The following is an 18,072-nucleotide window of genomic DNA, read 5'->3' as shown; positions in this document are numbered from 1 at the left end:
CCAGGAAGCTGGCTTGACTTGTGTGAAATGTTTGCCCCAGGGCCCTAAGGAGCTCTAGGTTCATCTTTACAAGTCTGCTGTTTGCTTCCTTAAAGATGGTAACGGCAGCACTTAGAACACATTTGTCAAGTGCTCTGTAAAGTGTCTCCATGTACAATAAGCCATTGAATACTTTCCACTCAGTCTCCTCCTGCCGGTAAAGGGTAAGTAAGTAGGTATTACCACAGTCATCCTCACTTTCCATATGAGAAAGTGGCGACTCAGAGACTCGAAGTACCCTGATGTAAGTGGCAGACAGACTCCTAGATCTGAGTCGTACATCCCGCCATCTTCTCTCTGGTACATTCTGATTTAGCGTCTGCCCCCCAGTGCTTGTGTCAGCAGCACATGTACTAAAATTTGTCCGCTCCCCAGACAGACCCTTGCCATCCTTTTCCTCCTTGTTCCTCCGAGGGCTCATCTTGTTTTAAGTGACACCCCACACACCACAGCCTCTGCTTCCCAAACCCACTTAGTCACTTTGCAAGGACGCAGAGAGGATGGTGGTGGGTCTTCAGGCATGGTGGGAAGAGCTAGGATGTTCACTGCTCTGTTGGGTGTCCCACTTGCCATGCTGTGATGGCTTGGGCTTCGGACTGAAATCACCAGAAGGTTTTAACGTATGGTGTTAGAAGGAGTGTCGTCATCAACAGGGCAACATCTTAGGCGGGAGACGCTGCAGCATTAAGCGGGATCAGCTTGGCAGCAGTGCCTCTAACCACCTTCTTTAAGCCTCAGCTGTTTGCTTCCTGAAGTCCTCTGGTCTTTACTGTCCAAACGAGACACGTTCTGGTTCCTACTTGGGAAGCAGTAGGGAGGTGGTCAAAGCCCCCAGTACAGGCTGTTCATATGTTGTAAGTCTGAGATGACCACCACTGATGGTAGATTTCTTTTTCACCCTGTGCTTCTCAGCCTTAGAAAATGGGGTGATGACCAAAGAACTAAGGTGATCAACAGCTTGTGATGTACAATGTATTTGCTGTCTTCTCTGTCTGATGTGCTGGTTGCTGGAAACCAAACCACCTTCTGGTTGTTAGAATTAGAGTCGTATTCTAACAGCCTGAGATTTCAAACATTTTTTTGAAAATTGATTGATTTTTACTGGACCTGAAGGACTGTCGCATACTCATGTATTTTGAATTTTGAGTATAGCATACTTTGGTCATTCTGTGATTATACCGGTATCTTCCTGGGGATTCTGTATACAGCTATGAGCATCTGACTGCTTCATTAAGTCTTTTCTTGTAGTTACGCTTGAGATTTACAGATTGAAATCTATTTTTTTATTAGAAATTTCACTTTGTGTCTCCTTCACGTTATCCTGAGGACCTTAAAAAGGATCTTTTAAACTTTATGTTTGTTAGGCAGATTGTGTATGACTTGACCTCAGGACGGTAAAGGTGGGTGGTAACTGTTTATTATCAAAAGGGAATGTTGGGTCTTTTAGGGATAAGAACTGTTCTTAGTTAAGGTTGAAACCCACAAGGAGGTAAGTGATGGGGAAAGGAAAGATAGGGTGCAGCCTAACTCTTCTTCATAAAAGACAGGGTCATTTATGCCTGTCTTTATACTGCTTTTCCTTAGCCAGACCCCACTATGCATTCATCTAGTTACCTTCCCAGACTATCGAGTGAATCATAGGACTTATGGAGAGGGTATGTAAGTAAATAAGGTCACCACAGAACCCTAGCAACACCCCCAGCTAGACTCTAAAGGAAGAGAGAGGGGCTCCCAGGTGGCTCAGTCATTTAAGCGTCCAGCTCTTGATTTTGGCTCAGGTCATGATCTCACAGTTTCCATGAATTCGAGCCCTACCCACATTGGTCTCTGCACTGACAGCACGGAGCCTGCTTGAGATTCTCCCTCTCTCTCTGCCCTGCCCCTGCTCACATACACTGTCTTTCTCAAAAATAAATAATAAGTTAAGAACTTTTAAAAATGTTAAAAAAAAAAAACAAAAAAAAAAAACTAAAGAGAGAGATGCCCCTGAAGAAATCTTAGCATGGGCAGAGAAACACAGGAAAATCTGAAGAGATTGAGAACTCATGTAGCACCTCCTATTGCTGCTGGAGAAGTCCCACGACTGCAAGGTGGTGCCACTGCACGATTGTTTCTAAATGTAACTGAGTCCTCAGAGCTGTTGGGCCATCCCAACATCTGTCCTTAGGCAGCACACGCTCATGGCCTACAGCTGTTCGAGTTTCACCATCCTCTTGAAGCAGCTTATTCCATCACCCGTCACTCTCAGCGGGTGACTGTATTTTCCGGCTTTGTAGTGGAAAGAAAACACTAGGGTCTCCCCACCTTCCAGCCTTACATCCTTTGTTCTTACCACAGTGGAAAGGATGACCCTCCTTCCATGTGAGTGTAATTCATCCGCCTGTGCTGTATCGATCCGCCTCTCTTGTCCCTGGAGTTTTCTGCCTCTGTCGCCTTTCATCTTAATGGCTGTGTGTGATGAGGAATTGTATACTTTCAGAGACTCTCCCTGAACCTGATGTCCCCAGCCACCACCTTTTTTCTATTTGACAGTCAGGCTGGAGAGTTGCCTACCCTGTCTCTACTTCCTTCCTCACACCTACATTTGTTTGCCACGTGATGCCTACTGCGAACCACCTGCTGATGAATTTCTTGTCAAGGAGACCATTGATCTCCAGCTCCCTGATCACTTCAGTCTTTATCTGCCTTCATCTTTATGTTACAGTTCACACTGTTGAGCTCACTTATTTAAGTGTTCTCTTAGTGTTCATGGCCTGTCTCTAGATTTGTCTTGTGTTTTCCTGTCTGTTCTAAATGTTTTTCAGGGGCATCTCTTCCTTTGGTTTTAGTTGTAGGCGTTTGCTAGGGTTCCATGGCGACCTTCTTATTTTACTTCTGTACGTTCTCCATAAGTTCTGTGACTCATTCCCATGGTTCCGTGTCTGTTGCCTAACACCCCAATCTACTTCCACTCGTTCTGCCAGCCTGTGTGGTCAGCGGCCAAGTGGGCATCTGTACGTGCTGTTTTCCAGCTGTACTCAGGTAGGCCATAAATGGTGCCTACCATTTGCCAAGTGTACTATTTTGTAGGGCTGACATAACAGAATACCACAGACTGGGGGCTAAAAGAACAGAAATGTATTCCCTCACAGTTCCGGAGGCTGGAAGTCCAAGATCAAGGTGTTGGCAAACTTGGCGTCTCCTGAGGCCTCTCTCCTCAGCTTGCAGATGGGCCCCTTCTCACTGTGGCCTCGTGTGGCCTCATGTGGACTTTTCTCTGTGCACGTATATCCCTGTTGTCTCTGTCTCTTCTTATAAGGACACGAGTCATATTGGATTAGGGCCCCACTTTTATGACTTCGTTTCACCTTAATTACCTCTTTAAAGCCTATCCCCGAGTACAGTCACATTAGGGTTAGGGCTTCAACACAGATTTGGGGAGAACATAAATTTCAGCCTCTCCATCCTTCCCTGTTTGTGGCAGCAGTTTCTCCTGCCATCAGTGCAGCCTCTCGCCACCTCCCTCGTCATCTTTCAAGTAAGTAGTCCCTGTTGCAGACTACATGGCATCCCCTCCATAAAATCCAAGTTTCTGTCTGGTCTTGAGAAGCCCCCTCACGCTGTGGACCCAGACCCTGTCACGTGTCCCTCCTCTCCTCACCCAGTATGTTCCAGTCTTCCTGAACTTCTGTGGCTCAGAAAGCGCCATGCCCGTCTGCACCGTTGGACCTCTTTACCTTTGCGCTCTTTGCTCTGTCTGGGTTTCCTCCCTCCCCTGCCCCTCTCCACCTGGCAAACGCTCGTCCACAAAAGCTCCCATTGCCAGGGGTAATCCCCAGTTGCACCATTTGGTACCCTACTCCTTTTTTTGGTGTTCCCACCTATTTCTTGCATTATAGTCCTTTGTGATTGATTTGCCCCCCCCCCCCCCCCCCCCCCCCCGCCAACTAGACCATGAGCTTCTTCAGAGCAGGGGCTGTGCTCCCTTCTCATGCCTCCGTGGTGCTCAGTTAGGGAGAGGCCTTCCCCAGCCCACGGTGCTTGTGCCACAGGAACTGGCAGAGGCACGGTCTCGGGCAGGTGTGGGTGGAGGCGGCTGCTGTGGTTACCTGGAGCCCCGGAAGGCGGAGGCGCGCTGCGCTGTCACGGGGAGCTAGTGGAACGTAGAATGGCATCCTGTCGCTGCCCCAAGACGTTCAGCAGGATCTTGGCTCCCGGCGCACAGGCCTGCGTCAGTCTAGGCTTGTCCGGGTGGGGCAGCTGGCGCCCGTGTTCTGGGTGCTGAGGTGAGCGCTCCTCACGGGTAGCTCGCTGGATCCTCACAGGAACTGTAAGGTGAGCGCTACTGGTTTTACTACTCTGGTTTTACTGGTTTTACTCTGGTTTTACTACTGAGAAAAGAGCTCTGAGTTCCCATGTGGCAGAGCTGGGATTTATGTATCCAGACCTGACACTCAGACGGCACCTGAAATTAAGGCATGGCTGTACCTCTGGGAGGCTGGGGGAGGTCAGCTTCAGGCCCCAGGACTGGGTGTACATAGACGGCAAAGGGGCTCTTGCTCTCCCAGGCTGTTCCTATTCTGTAATTTTTTTTCTCTTAATGTATTGTAAACATCTTTCCATGTTGTGGTGGTTTTAACGTATGTCTACAAAGTCTTTGCTACTCCTCCCACAAAAGGTGGAGCCTGATTTTCCTCCTCTTGAAAATGGGTCCATCTCAGTGACACATTGCTGTTGAATAGACTGTGGCAGAAGTGACGGCCGAGTGTCTTTTGAGGCTGGATGAGAAAAGGCAATACAGCTTCCCCCTGCCTCTTTCTTGGGATGCGTGCCTTGGAATCCTTGGCTTTGCTGATGCTGCCCTGCTGGGAGATCACCCCTAGGGGCAGGGGCAGGAGGAGGGAGGGCAGAAGGGAGAGAGAGAGACGCCAAGGCATCTGCCTGGTACAGGTGCTACCTAAGAACGGGCAAGTCTTCAGGTAATTCCAGTGCCTAACTTTGGAGGCCGGTGTCAAACTGGAGCGGAGACCAGCTCTCCCTGCCGAGCCCTCAGATTGCAGACTGGTGAGGAAAATACGGTACAGATCTGTCTTGACTTACATTGAGGTTATGTCCTGATAAACCCATTGTAAGTTGAAAATAGAAATTGAAAACGCATTTAAAACACCTGACCTACCGGGGCGCCTGGGTGGCTCAGTCGGTTAAACGTCCGACTTCGGCTCAGGTCATGATCTCACAGTCGGTGAGTTCGAGCCCCATATTGGGCTGTGTGCTGACAGCTCGGAGCCTGGAGCCTGCTTCGGATTCTGTGTCTCCCTCTCTCTGTGTTCCTCCCCTGCTCACACTCTGTGTCTCTCTCAAAAACAAAGATTAAAAAAAAAAACAAACCTACCAAACATCATAGCTTAGCCTAGTGTACCTTGAACGTGCTCAGAACACTCACATTAACTGTAGTTGGGCAAAGTCATCTGACACAAAGCCTATTTTATAATAAAGTGTTGACTATGTCATGTAATTCATTAAATACTGTAGTGAAAATGACACACATAATGGTTGTATATATCAGTTGTTGGCTCTTCTTTTTTTTAATTTTTTTTTAACGTTTGTTTATTTTTGATAGACTGAACACAAGGGGTGGGGAGGAGCTGTCAGCACAGAGTCTGATAGGGGGCTCGAACCCACAGACCATGAGATCATGACCTGAGCTGAAGTTGGTCACCCAACCAACTGAGCCACCCAGGCGCCCCTTAGCTCTTCTGATTGGGTGGCTGACTGGGACCTGCAGCTCTCTGCCGCCGCTCAGCATTATGAGAGGATCATAGTGCACATCACTAGCCGTGGGTAAAGATCCAAATCAAAAATTTGGAATATGGCTTCCACCGAGAGTGTATTGTTTTTGCACCATCGTAAAATCAAAAGAATCGTAAGTTGAATTATCACGTATCGAGTACTGTCTGTAAATGCTGCTATTGTTTAGGCTTCTGGCTTGGGAGTGGCTTGTTACTCAGCATTAGCTAGTTGGAAGAGATATCAGCAGGAATAGTGCTAGGCCCTAGTTTTGTCCATGATGTAAATGCATCAATTTGTATAGCCATTGGACAATTGGTCATACAGTATTTATGTGAAAAATCTCCCTATTCATGTAGTTTTATAGGCATGTAACAGATACTAGCCCTTTGTCTTTGACGATTGTCCCCTTCACCTAGCATTTCGGGATGGTGGGGTGTTGTCTCATATCCGCCTGGGTCAGTTCCTCCATGCTGCTTTGGCTCCCTTGGGCCTCAGCTCCCTCCTACCCACGGAACTCCTGGCCTGCCTTCATCCATGTGGTAATGCTCTCCTTGGGGACCTCTTCCTTGGACATTCAATGATCCCCTCTTTCTCTTCACCCCTCTGCAGAGAACTTGGCCTTGCCTACCTGAGTACAGTGCTGAGGCCTCGATCTTCTTGGCTGTTCTCTCCGCATCTCTCAAGGAAAAATACAAATTCTCAGCAGTAAGGAAGACTACTAACAAATAACATTTATTGAATAACTTTTCTGTTCGGGGCACTTGGTTTGGCACTTTGCATGGATCACATAATTCAATTCTGACATTAACTTTTTGAAGCATGCATCATTATCTTTTTATTAAGATGATGAAACTGAAGGTCAGAGAGGTGACACGACCCGAGGTCATACAGCTAGAAAATGGTGCGGTCTCTGCTCTCAGCAGGTCTGTAGAACTGCCTTCCTAGATCTCTGTTAAAGAAAAGAATTCCCTAAACTCAACACAATTCCAGGGTGGGTGGCACTTGCCATTGTTAAAGAGCAGCGAGTCCCCTTTATTCACCTTCTTGCTTCCAGACCGTGCCTGATGCCTGTAGATTCGTTCATTCGACAAGTATTGTTTGTCTACAGTGTGTCAGGCACGTTCTGAGTGCTGTGAAGGAACCAGAGGATACATCTGACTTCACAGAGCTTTTGTTCTCGTGCAGAGATAGACAGTAAAGGAGTAAAAGAGGTAAAAACCGGCCCCATTACTGTGAGTGTGGGGAAAGGTTTCACGCAACAGCCTCTTGGGGGTCGGCTTCAGAGGAACCACAGGCTTGGTTCTAGTTTTGTGTGGGGGGGGGGGGAGGGGGGTGGGTTGGGTGAGCAGTGTTTAAATTTGAAATGGTTGCCTGGTTCACTTCTGGGAGAAGAATGAGGGCATCTTGTCTGAGAACATGGCAATATGAAGACTGGCTCCTCTGGTTATAATTTCTTCACTCAATTGTCTGATGACTTCTTTAGGAGAAATTCCTAGAGGTGAAATGTTTGAGAGAGTAGTTGGAATTTTTAAGGTCATTGGTACATAGAACCAAACTCCCCCAAAAGGCCTTGCTGACTTACCTCTGTCCAGCTATGCGAGCCAGAGCTTCACCACAGGGTGCCAGGGTGCCCGAGCCCTGGTGGTTTCAGAGGGTGCCCTGCTGGTGTTGAGTACTTTCTGTGTGTGCCTCGTGGGACAAGCCCTGAACAGCACAAGACCTTGCCATTGTTTTCCATTATAGCCAATCTGATTAAGAGGGAATAGTATCTTTTTGACGTTATAGTTTGAATTTCTTTAATTACCAGTGAAGGTAAATATTTTTTATATGCTGATTATCCCATTGCATTTCTTCTTTTGTGACTTTCTTGTTCTTGTCCCTTATTTCATTTCTCCACTGGGGCCATTGCTTTTTTAGGATTTCTAAGTACTACCTAGAAGTCACCAGCAGAGTGCAGCAGTGCACCAGGGTGCTGAAGACATGGTGTTGAAACCCGAACCTTAACAGTGTTACTTTTGACAGTCAGATCCTGGGTCCTGGGGTGTTGGCGTCAATGGGTTCAGGGGGAACTTAGACAAGATGGTTACTTTCCTATCCAAAGTGAATGATTTGTCTGAAAGTGTATGGGTGGGTTTGGAACAAGATGATGACTTTTAAAGGCCAAGACTGTAGGTCCCAGAGTGGTAGATGAATTCTGTCTGGTAGGAGACATCCAGGAGCCCTTAGGCGGAAGGCACTTTTCCTGTCATTGTGGCACTGTGAGTCCCAGGTTGTTGCCAGAGTAAGGGTGTGTATACGCACACACGCATGGTTGAATACACTGTCGTGTATGCCAGGCACTCTCTTTGAGCTGTCTTGTTCTTAGTCTCACTGAGAAATTGAAACAGCATAATAGGAATGGCCTGGTGACGATTGTGGAAAGTGGGATTATGAAGGGCAGGGGACTTGTGAATGCTGCTCCAGGAGCTAGATGAGCCTCCGGGAGATAGGAAGCCCTGAAATCTTATGCAGAATTATCTATGAACTTACATGTCTTCTTTTGAAAAACATTTAATTTTGAGATAATTACAAATACCGCTGTAGAAGTAGTTGCAAAAAGTAGAGACCCCATGTACCTTTCACCCAGTTGCCCCCAGTGCTGGCATCTCCCATAACGTTAGCACAGTATCTAAACTAGGAAAGTGATATTGGTACAATCCAGGCCTTATTCAGGTGCCATGACTTTTACATGCATTCATGTGTGTGCATGGCATTGCTGTGCTATATGAATAGTCCTAGACACCATCTTTTGGACTTCTTGTTTTGTGCAATAGTATACCTATATTTGTTTAAGTCAAATGTTAGTAGCATTTTCTGTTACTTTCAGCCATAACATTCCTAACATACACACCATTACAAAGTGCAGAAAATCTGTTGCAAACCAGGCCAGTTTGCACATGGGTGGCATTGAGCATCTGACAAGGGGCAGAGAAAGAGGGAGACACAGAATCCGAAGTAGGCTCCAGGCTCTGAGCTGTCAGCACAGAGACTGACGCAGGGCTCGAACTCACGAACCACCAGATCATGACCTGAGCCGAAGTGGGATACTTAACTGAGCCACCCAGGCACCCCAAGCATCCAACTCCTGATTTCAGCTCAGGTTATGACCCCAGGGTCATGGGATCGAGCTCCAAGTTGAGCTCTGTGCTGAGTGTGGAGTCTGAGATTCTGTCTCCCTCTCTCTCTCTCTACCCCATGCTCCCTCTCCCCCACTCTCATGCTCTCTTTCTCAAAAAAAAAAAAAAAAAAAAAAAAGGAAAGGGAGGAATAATGGTTCATGTAATAAAATCCAGAGGAATGACTGAACTGGTCCCGGAGGCTCAAAGTGCCATCAGAAATCTTGCTCCATTTCTCTGGAATGTCCATGGCTCTGCATACTTTTGAGTTCTGGCTTTATTCTCAGGCACCTTCCCTCAAGATCAACAGAAGCTGCAGCAGTCCTGGACCTTTCATCCTCACTGCATGTGACACAGAAGTGAGGGACTGGGGGGATTTCATCATTTCCTACAGGAGTTGTAAGGTTCATTCTAACTGGACCAGCTTCAGTGCCTGTCCCTCAACCAATCACAGGGCCAAGGGAATGACATTCACTGATTGGCTTGTGCCTGGACTCCTAACTGCTCCTTGAACACTTGGATATAGGGATATTTTATTGGTTTAATTTAAACTTAAACTAGAGATAAGATCATCCCATCCCCTGACCACATGGGAGATAGGAGGTGTCTGAAAAGAATTGAGGGGCTGCTGTGAGTGGGAGGGGAAATAAATGCTGGACAGTAAGACCACAGGGGTCTACTGCCTCCAGCACGGGGCGTTCCTCTCTGGTCAAATCAGCTGTGATGGGGAGGACAGGATCATATAGTTCAGGCATGTCTACTGGGATGGGGATGCAGTTCTTGCATAAACGGGGATGACAGCTGGACAGATACCCTAGGAGGTTTCTACCACAATAGTGGTCCATGCCTCCGAGTCCCTGTTCTGCGGGTCTCCACGTGCCTCAAGATTTTAAGCTGGTGGTGGCATCTCTGGCCGTCCCCACTGGCCTGGTACAGGTCTGCAGGAGCCCGGTGGGCCGCTTAGGAGATGCTGTGGTTGAGGCAGGGTCTTGGGTCTCAGCTGCATCTGCTAGGCACGGCTTAGGATGTATTTAGGTGGGAGCCCTCCCTCCCTGCCCCACCCCATCTACACTGCGTTCACTGGACAGTTGCTCAGGCTGTCCGGTACGGACGTCACTTTCCTGCTCTACTCTTCCCCACCCCCACCGTGAAGTCCACCCAGTCCAGATGGGCACAGAGATCTTTGAGAGGGACTTTGCTGTGGCAAGGTGGCTTTTAGTGCCTCTCAGTACCCGAGCTTATGGAAAAGCTCAACGTTTCTCAAAGCGCACTATTTTGTACCATGGTGTTATATGACACGTGCATCAGTTTTTTAATATTCCTTTTTAAATCTTTGTACTTACAACTTTTTTTTGGAATAGAGATACAGAAAAATACGCAAAACAAAGAGCTTCACGAAGTATAAGGCAAACACCCCAAATGCTTTTGTAACCCAAGAGGTGGAATGTTGCGGCCACCCCAGAAACGCCTTCATGTTCCCTGTCCGAGTCACAGTCATACCCCCCGCCAGGAGTAACCACTGCCTGGCTTCTGTAGTAATCACTTCCTTATGTTTATGGTCTTAGCGTCCGAGTGTGCATCTTTAGAAATGATGGCTCTGTCTTGCCCACTTTTAAAAATGTATCTTTATTTGCCTCCTTTTCATGTTTCGAGTCCCCTCTCATCTTTTTCCTTTCATTTTGTCTGTTGAATCCAGGCCATCTGACTGTAGCATTTCCCACAGTGCGGGGTTCGTTTGCTGCCCACGCATGGGACATTTCAGCATGCTCCGTTGCCCTTTGCCTGTGCCGCACGCATTGTCAGCTGGATTGGAAGCTTGATCAGACTCAGCTTCTGTCTTCTGGCAAGACTCTAGGTGGTGATGTGTTCCTTCATCAGGGGCCACATAATGTCAGGCTGTCTCTCCTTTGGTGGTGTTCATAGCTATGGATGCTCAGTCCCTAGATCCTTAATTCCCTGGGGGTCCAAAATGGTGGCATATATCGTTTTCATTGTGGTATGATTCACATTTTATTGCTTATTAATTTTGTCATTCCACACAATTTATAAGTAAATAGGCTTTGAGAAAATACCTTGAGAATGTTAAACAGATGATGGCAACGTTGATGAGACTGTTCCAGTGTTTTACATGAGGTAATGAGAAGAACCACAGCTGCCACCACTACAAAATGATGGTATTTTAATTCCGTCATTTCTTTTTCATTTATTTGCTGGAATTCTTTATAAACAGATGCTTCCTTTCATCTACCATGAGGTTACCCAGTGGTATAGCTCATGTAGAAGAGGCAGGATAAATGCCTTTATTCCTTGTGTTTATCAGTTTGCAAAATAATAAACTGGTTCCTTATCCTCTGGAGGTGACCAGTTCACTTTTTCATTATCATTATGAGTTCACGGATTTAAATAAACCTGGTGAGTTTCAGTTTGTTGCCATTGGTACTATGTTCGAAGCTCAAATTGTCCTGTCTTTGGCCAGTGGGAACCCTTGTGGATTGGCTTCGGTGTTCTTTTGACGCTACCCTGGGCTCGATGAGCCTGTCTGTGATGGCGTGTGTGCTGTCATTTATGTCAACATGTTCTAGACTTCGTTTGTATTTCCTCTTCTGACCTGCAGTCAGTCATTTCTCCATGCAGCTCTGACTTTCAGTGGGAAATGGCATTTTATGACCACAGTGTGGACTCCAGGGATACTAGCTGCTATGAGTTGGTCATTGTTTCCAGGCCTTTTCAACGGACAGAGCTATTCGATAGAGATAAAATGATAGATTGAAAACGTCATAAGTTCATACTGTTTTTCCAATTAAGTTTCAGGACTATAGATTTTTTTTTATTTAATCTTTGAAAAAATTACAGCTGTCTCTTCTTTCTTCCACACTGAGAATCTTGATTTTTAGGACACGGGGGATGATAGTTAAAATAGCTCATAATTACTCACTTGTTTTAGGCTACATTACACACACAACAGGGAATATCAATACTAATGCTGCTACCACCAGAATGATAACTGAGAAGAGTTTGAAAGTTCTCGTGCTCATTCTTGCAGCACATATGCTAAAATTGGAATGATACAGAGAAGATTAGCATGGCCCCTGTGCAAGGGTGACATACAAAATTTGTGAAGCGTTCCATATTAAAAAAAAAAAAAAAAGGTTCTCACCCTAATTTTTATAGCTGTTCTGTATTAAAAATTTTTTTTAATGATTATTTTTGAGAGAGAGAGAGAGAGAGGGAGATGGAGTGCGAGTGTGGAAGGGACAGAGAGAGAGGGAAACATAGAATCCAAAGCAGGTTCCAGGTTCTGAGCTGTCAGCACAGACCCAACATGGGGCTTGAGTTCACAAACTATGAGATCATGACCTGAGCTGAAGTCGGACGCTTAACCAACTGAGCCACCCCGGCACCCCCCTGTGTTTTTAAATACAATATTCATTTATTTATTCTGAGAGAGAGAGAGAGAGAGAGAGTGCAAGTGGGGAAGGGGCAGAGAGAGAGAGATCCCAAGTAGGCTCCATGCTCAGCATGGAGCCTGATGCGTTTGATCCTACAACCCTGGGATCATGACCTGAGACAAAATCGGGAGTCGGGTCACTTAAACAACTGAGCCACCCAGGCACCCCTAGCTGTTCTGTATTTACATCAATAGAGCGTATAGCTTTCATATACCATATCCTCTCTTAAATGTCATACAGTTTTGGTTCTACAAGTAATTATGTATTTAATGCTCTCTGCTAGTTCTTCTGCTGATATAGCTAGTAATTTTGGCAGTCTGAGGCTTGTTCTCTAGTAAATTCTTCAGGAAATGCTCATGGGAACAATATTCCCTGAGTTCTTGTACATTGATTACAGTTCGTACCTTTTATACTTGAAGGTCAGTTTTCTTGAATATAAGATCCTTGGCTCAGACTTTTGCCTTAGATAGGTCACACCATTTTTTTTCTCATACAAAGAAGTGCTGTTGAAAAGTCTGATGATAATCTAATTTTCTTTCCTTTGTGAGTCACTTGTTCTTTTTCACTTCCATGATTAAAGGATCCCCTCCACCTCTTAATATCCAGTAAATTTACTAAAATATGTCTTGGTGTTGCTCATTCTGAGTCAGTTTTCTCAGGCATATTGTGTTCTTTTTTAATATATAGGCACCAGTTATTAATCTATAGTGTCTCAGCTTCCAAAGCCATCTTCACTGTCCGCTCTGCAATAATGGAGCTAAACCGGGTAGCTAGTTCCCCTTTGTGAGTTGGCCCAGTGTTGAACTTTGTCAGTAGAGGGCGCTGTAGGGGCACTGGAGGAGGAAGGGGTTTCTCTTCTTGACTCTGGGGCGCCTCTTGCACCAGGCTCATGCAGTGTCTGCAGCTCCCGGAGGGCGCCACCCCTGGAAAGCTTCCCTTGGCATCCCCTTGGGTGGTTTCAGGCCACCATCCAGTGAGTCACAGCTGTGTCTCCTACCAGGGTCTTGGTACCAACCCTGGGGAAGGAGGCCCTTTTCTTGGTTCCTCTGTCTCAGCCCTAGGTGTAGAGGCTTTACTACTTCCGTGTTCTTTAAAGTTCCTTTTAATCTTTACTGGTCATTCCTCCATTATTCCAGCCTCCTGTTACAGTTAGTAATCCTTTATATAAGACTTTTCCTACTCAGATTCCTTTGTGATTTCTTTTTTCTTTCTTTTTTAATTTTTTTTTAATGTTCATTCATTTTTGAGAGAGAGAGAGAGAGACAGAGTGTGAGCAGGGGAGGAGCACAGAGAGAGAGGGAGACACAGAATCCGAATCAGGCTCCAGGCTCAGAGCTGTCAGCATAGAACCCAACTCAGGACCCAAACTCACGAACCACGAGGTGATGACCTGAGCTGAAGTCAGACGCCCAACCGACTGAGCCACCCAGGTGTCCCCCTTTGTGGTTTCTTTCTTCTAAGTGGATCCTGACTAATGCAATGTAATATCAAATCTCTGCCATGCTCTTTATTTTTAATTTTTAATTTAATTTTTATTGTTTTTAGTATTATGTTCCCTTGTTATGAGTTTCATTTTCAGGGACTTCTTTGCATACTTCCAGTATTTGTCATTTTCTCTTGAACTCCTTTATGTGTGCTTTTCTTTTTTGATTTAAAAAATTCCTACTTTTCACATTTTATGTCTCATGAGGCATCATCTGATTTGCTCTTGTATTTCTTCTAATTTAGACTTCATATCTGAAATTATTGTTTCTTTTATTTCTAAATCTATCCTAAGTGCTGTGCTCTCACTTCTGAGTTTTTCTAACTCTGACTTTTGTAATGTTTTTTTTCTTGACTTGGAATATTTGGTATAGTTTCACTTACTGTCTGTATGGATGTTCTGCTTATCTTTTTTTTCTTACAGATACTTTGGGTGGGACTTTTACATTGATACTTTGTGTTCCTCTTTTTTTTTTTTTTTTTTAATGTGAAATTAGTTCTCTGAACTTTTGGAATGAAGTGGTTTGAGGAAGAGTTCCTAACTTCTGTCATTTTAGTATACAGTGTTTTTTAAAAAGAATTATTAGAGCTAATAAATTCAACAAGGTTGCAGGATACAAGATTAATATAAAAAATCAGTTGAATTTCTATATACTTATAATGCATAATCTAAAAATGAAATTAAGAAAACAATTTCAGGGGCACCTGGGTGGTTCAGTTGGTTAAGCCTCCGACTTCAGCTCAGGTCGTGATCTCACAGTTTGTGAGTCTGAGCCCCATGTCAGGCTCTGTGCTGACAACTCGGAGCCTGGAACTTGCTTCGGATTCTGTGTCTCCCTCTCTCTTTTCCCCTCACCTGCTCACACTCTGTCTCTCTATCTCTCTCAAAAATAAACAAACATTAAAAAAAAATTTTCATTTGCAGTAACACCAAAAGGAATGAAATGAATAACTTTGACAATGGAAGTGTAAAACTTACAGTCTTAAAACCGCAAAATGTTAAATTTAAAAATCCCAAATAAATGGAAAGACATCCTGTTTATGAATCAAAAGGCTTAGTATTATTAAACTGGTAATACTCCCCAAATTGATCTATAGACTCAATGTGATCTATGTCAGAATTCCAGCTGTTTTCTTTGCAGAAATTGACAAACTGATCTTAAAATTCGTAGGGAACTCAAGAGGCCAAGAACACCAAAAATATCTTGAAAAAGAAGAAATTTGGAGGACTTTATAATTTCAGCATTTACTAAAAAAGAAAGAAAAAAACGTGATTAAGACAATGTGGTAGTGGCACAAAGATAGACACATTGATCAATGGAATAGATTTCAGAGTCCAGGAATAAACCTCACATTTGTAGTCAAACTGATTTTTAACAAGGGTGCCAAGACAGTCCATGGGGGAAAGAATAGTGTGGCGCTGTGTGTGTGTGTGTGTGTGTGTGTGTGTGTGTGTGTGTTCGTGTTCGTTGGTTTGTTTTGAAGATCTTAATTGGCTTTATTAAGTGATTCATGAATCAGGCCGCATCCCGTCTAGCAAGTAGAGGGGTTCTCCCAGAATAGGGTTTTTAACAAACAGCACTGGGACAACTGGATATCCACCTGCAAAAAAAATTGAAGTTGTGGATGTGTCTCACATTAGATAGATTAGCCCCATATGAATCTTAGACCTAAATATAAGGGCTAAAACCATAAAATTCTTAGAAGAAAATAAGGATAAATCTTGTCACCTCGGATGTGGTAATGGCATCTTAGATATGATACCAAAAGCGTGAGAAACTAAGACAAAAAACAGGTAAATTGGACTTCATCAAAATTGAATCTTTTGCGCTAAAGACACCAACAAGAAAGTTAAAAGACAGCCTACTGAATGGGAGAAATTATACATCTGATAAGGAACTGATATCTAGATTGTGTACAGAACTCATAACTCGATAACAAAAAGGCAAATAACTTAATTGTGGTATAACACGAAAGATATTTGGTCCTTGTTTTTAGTTCCTGGCACAGAGCTCCTAAAACCCTTGGGATTTCCTGAGTGATAAGTGTGACAGGAGCCTCTTTTGTTCTAATGGGGTGACTCTTCATCCACCTCTAGGTATCTTTTTTTCCCCCTAGTCCACTGAGCGATTCTGTTGGTTTAAGATGAGCTGCATATGAGGTAATAAAGCCATTTGGAGGGGTAGGGGGTGGGGAGACACAGGGTTTGTGGCTCATGTCCTCTGTCCAGAAGGTGTGTCTGCAGTTTTGGCATCTCTGGTCAGGCAGGGCTGGCTTCTCCACAGATCCCAGAGCAGATAGGCAGATAAGGTTGGGGAGGGAGGGAGGGAGAGAGAGAGAGAGAGAGAGAGAGAGAGAGAGAGAGAGAGAGAAATGGAATATGGTTTGTGGTTGGGGGACAGGAAGAAGGGAAAGGGATCTGAACAATGGGATTCTGGGTATTTGTGAGAGAAAGAGAAAAAGACTTGAAAAAAGGAGACAACAGACCCCACTCTCCCCTTAGGGGAGCCCATTCTCCCTGCCACGTAGTCAGCACAGCACCCCCAGCACTGAGAGAGTCTGATTGGGGAAGGGATGACCCCATTCTCCCTTCTCTGTCTTGTGCTTCTCCTGTGTCTGGGGTTTGTCCTCTGGATGCCTGTGTCCTCTTCAAAAGTCGTTTTGTGAGCCCCCACCCCTGTGGCCCTGAGGGCAAGATCAGTTGGAGGTGTCAGAGTGAATGCTCCCTGGTCCCCCTGTTGGGGACGTCACTGAGGATGGGCTTACAGCCTCCTGCCAGCCACCATTTGCCCTTACTTGCTGAGGGCTGTACATCTGGCCTCCCCCAAGGTTATCCCTGTAGCCCCCTGACCCCACTGAGTGCCGGAGTGATTCCACTGGGGAGCAGAGTAGAAATCTCCGTTGAGCCCAGGCATCCCCGGAAACATGTCTCCGGATCCTGAGAGATTGAAAGAGCCACCAGAGCCTGCAGAGGAAGGGGGTATCTGGGAGCTGGTGTGGCTGTGGACCTCCTGGGAGACTGATGTGGAGGTCTTGACAGCATAGGTGTTGGCCTCCTCTTGGAACTTCCCAGTATTTTTCTCATACCGAATCCGCTTGTTGCCAAACCAGTTGGAGACCCGAGACACCTCCACACTTCTTGCCAAGCTCCTCCTCAGCCTCATCACTAGGCTCTGGGTTACTCAGATGCCAGTAGAAATACTCACTGAGACCTCGGTAGCCTGTGTGCTCAAGTTGCAGCCTTTTCTTCTGCCATCCATCCAAGAAGCGGGAACGTGGGGCCATGACAACCTCACAGGTGCTCTGCCTGAGTTGCATCTGGATGGCACGGAAGTTTCCATGGATGACACGTGCTCCATCTCCTTGGGTGCCACAGGCCGAGTGCGGCTCTGTTCCCTCAGCAGGTTTGTGACGTGGTTGTGAACTCGATTCATGCCCGCCGCTCACGTTTCTCCAGCTCCCAATGGCAGATGTGGCAGATCTGAGCAGGTTTGCTGCCATAGCCCAAGTGTTGGATGGAGTTGTAGGGGGACACTGCTGCTGCTGAGCCCCCTCCTTTCTCAGGCCCAGCCACACCCATGCCAGAAGCGTGTTGTCTAGGCGCATCCAATGTGGGCCCACCGGCTCCTCTGGGAGCTTCGAATGCCGAGGCCGGTTTACTCCTTGGTTCCACACAGGACACTAAAGAGCAGGCTTCATGTGGTGGCAGGTGAGGGCGTGTTTCTTGGCCTGGGCCTTGTCCAGGCTCTGGTCGGTTATGGTCATTATCTGCTGCAGAAAGTCCCTGATGTCTTGCTTCCATCGACCTCCCGGGACCCCCTCCCTCCCCGCACCAGGGTCTCTGCCACTAGGAGGCTCATCAGGGTCCCCAGGCTCCCCACCCACCAATCCCAGGCGCTCCCAGCCCCCACCTGGAGGGGGAGGCCCCAGCAGCTGCTCTTCCATAGTTGTGGGGGGGCCCTGAGGCCTCCTCCCTGCTCCTCCCCTCCCCCTGCCTGATTACTGCCCCCTCCCCCGTCTGATTACCGCCCCCCCCCAAAACTTGGTGGGCTCGCTGCTCCCTCTGCCCCAACCCTCTCCCATCTCTCCCCTCCTGGCTCTCCCGGAGGTTCACCCCAGCCCTGAAGGGAGACCTGGGGTACCGGCTGGGCTCCCCGCAGGAGACCCTGGCCCCTGGC

General features: G+C 46.3%; 1 non-coding gene and 1 pseudogene across 1 annotated transcript; one reads left to right on the top strand and one right to left on the bottom strand.

Moving 5' to 3' along the window:
- Positions 1-11,990: 11,990 nt before the first annotated feature.
- LOC128772883 (U6 spliceosomal RNA) lies at positions 11,991-12,098 on the top strand. The gene has a single exon (XR_008416971.1). It is a non-coding gene; the product is annotated as a U6 spliceosomal RNA (small nuclear RNA).
- Positions 12,099-16,591: 4,493 nt separating this feature from the next.
- On the bottom strand, positions 16,592-17,839 carry LOC109264907 (pre-B-cell leukemia transcription factor 2-like; annotated as a pseudogene).
- Between the last annotated feature and the right edge of the window lie 233 nt (positions 17,840-18,072).

This window comes from Panthera pardus, unplaced genomic scaffold (genome assembly GCF_024362965.1).
Source record: "Panthera pardus isolate Hobbes unplaced genomic scaffold, ASM2436296v1 HiC_scaffold_10, whole genome shotgun sequence".
Classification (NCBI taxonomy): domain Eukaryota; kingdom Metazoa; phylum Chordata; class Mammalia; order Carnivora; family Felidae; genus Panthera; species Panthera pardus.
The sequence above is the reverse complement of the archived record's forward strand: the minus strand, read 5'-3'. Positions and strand labels throughout refer to the sequence as shown.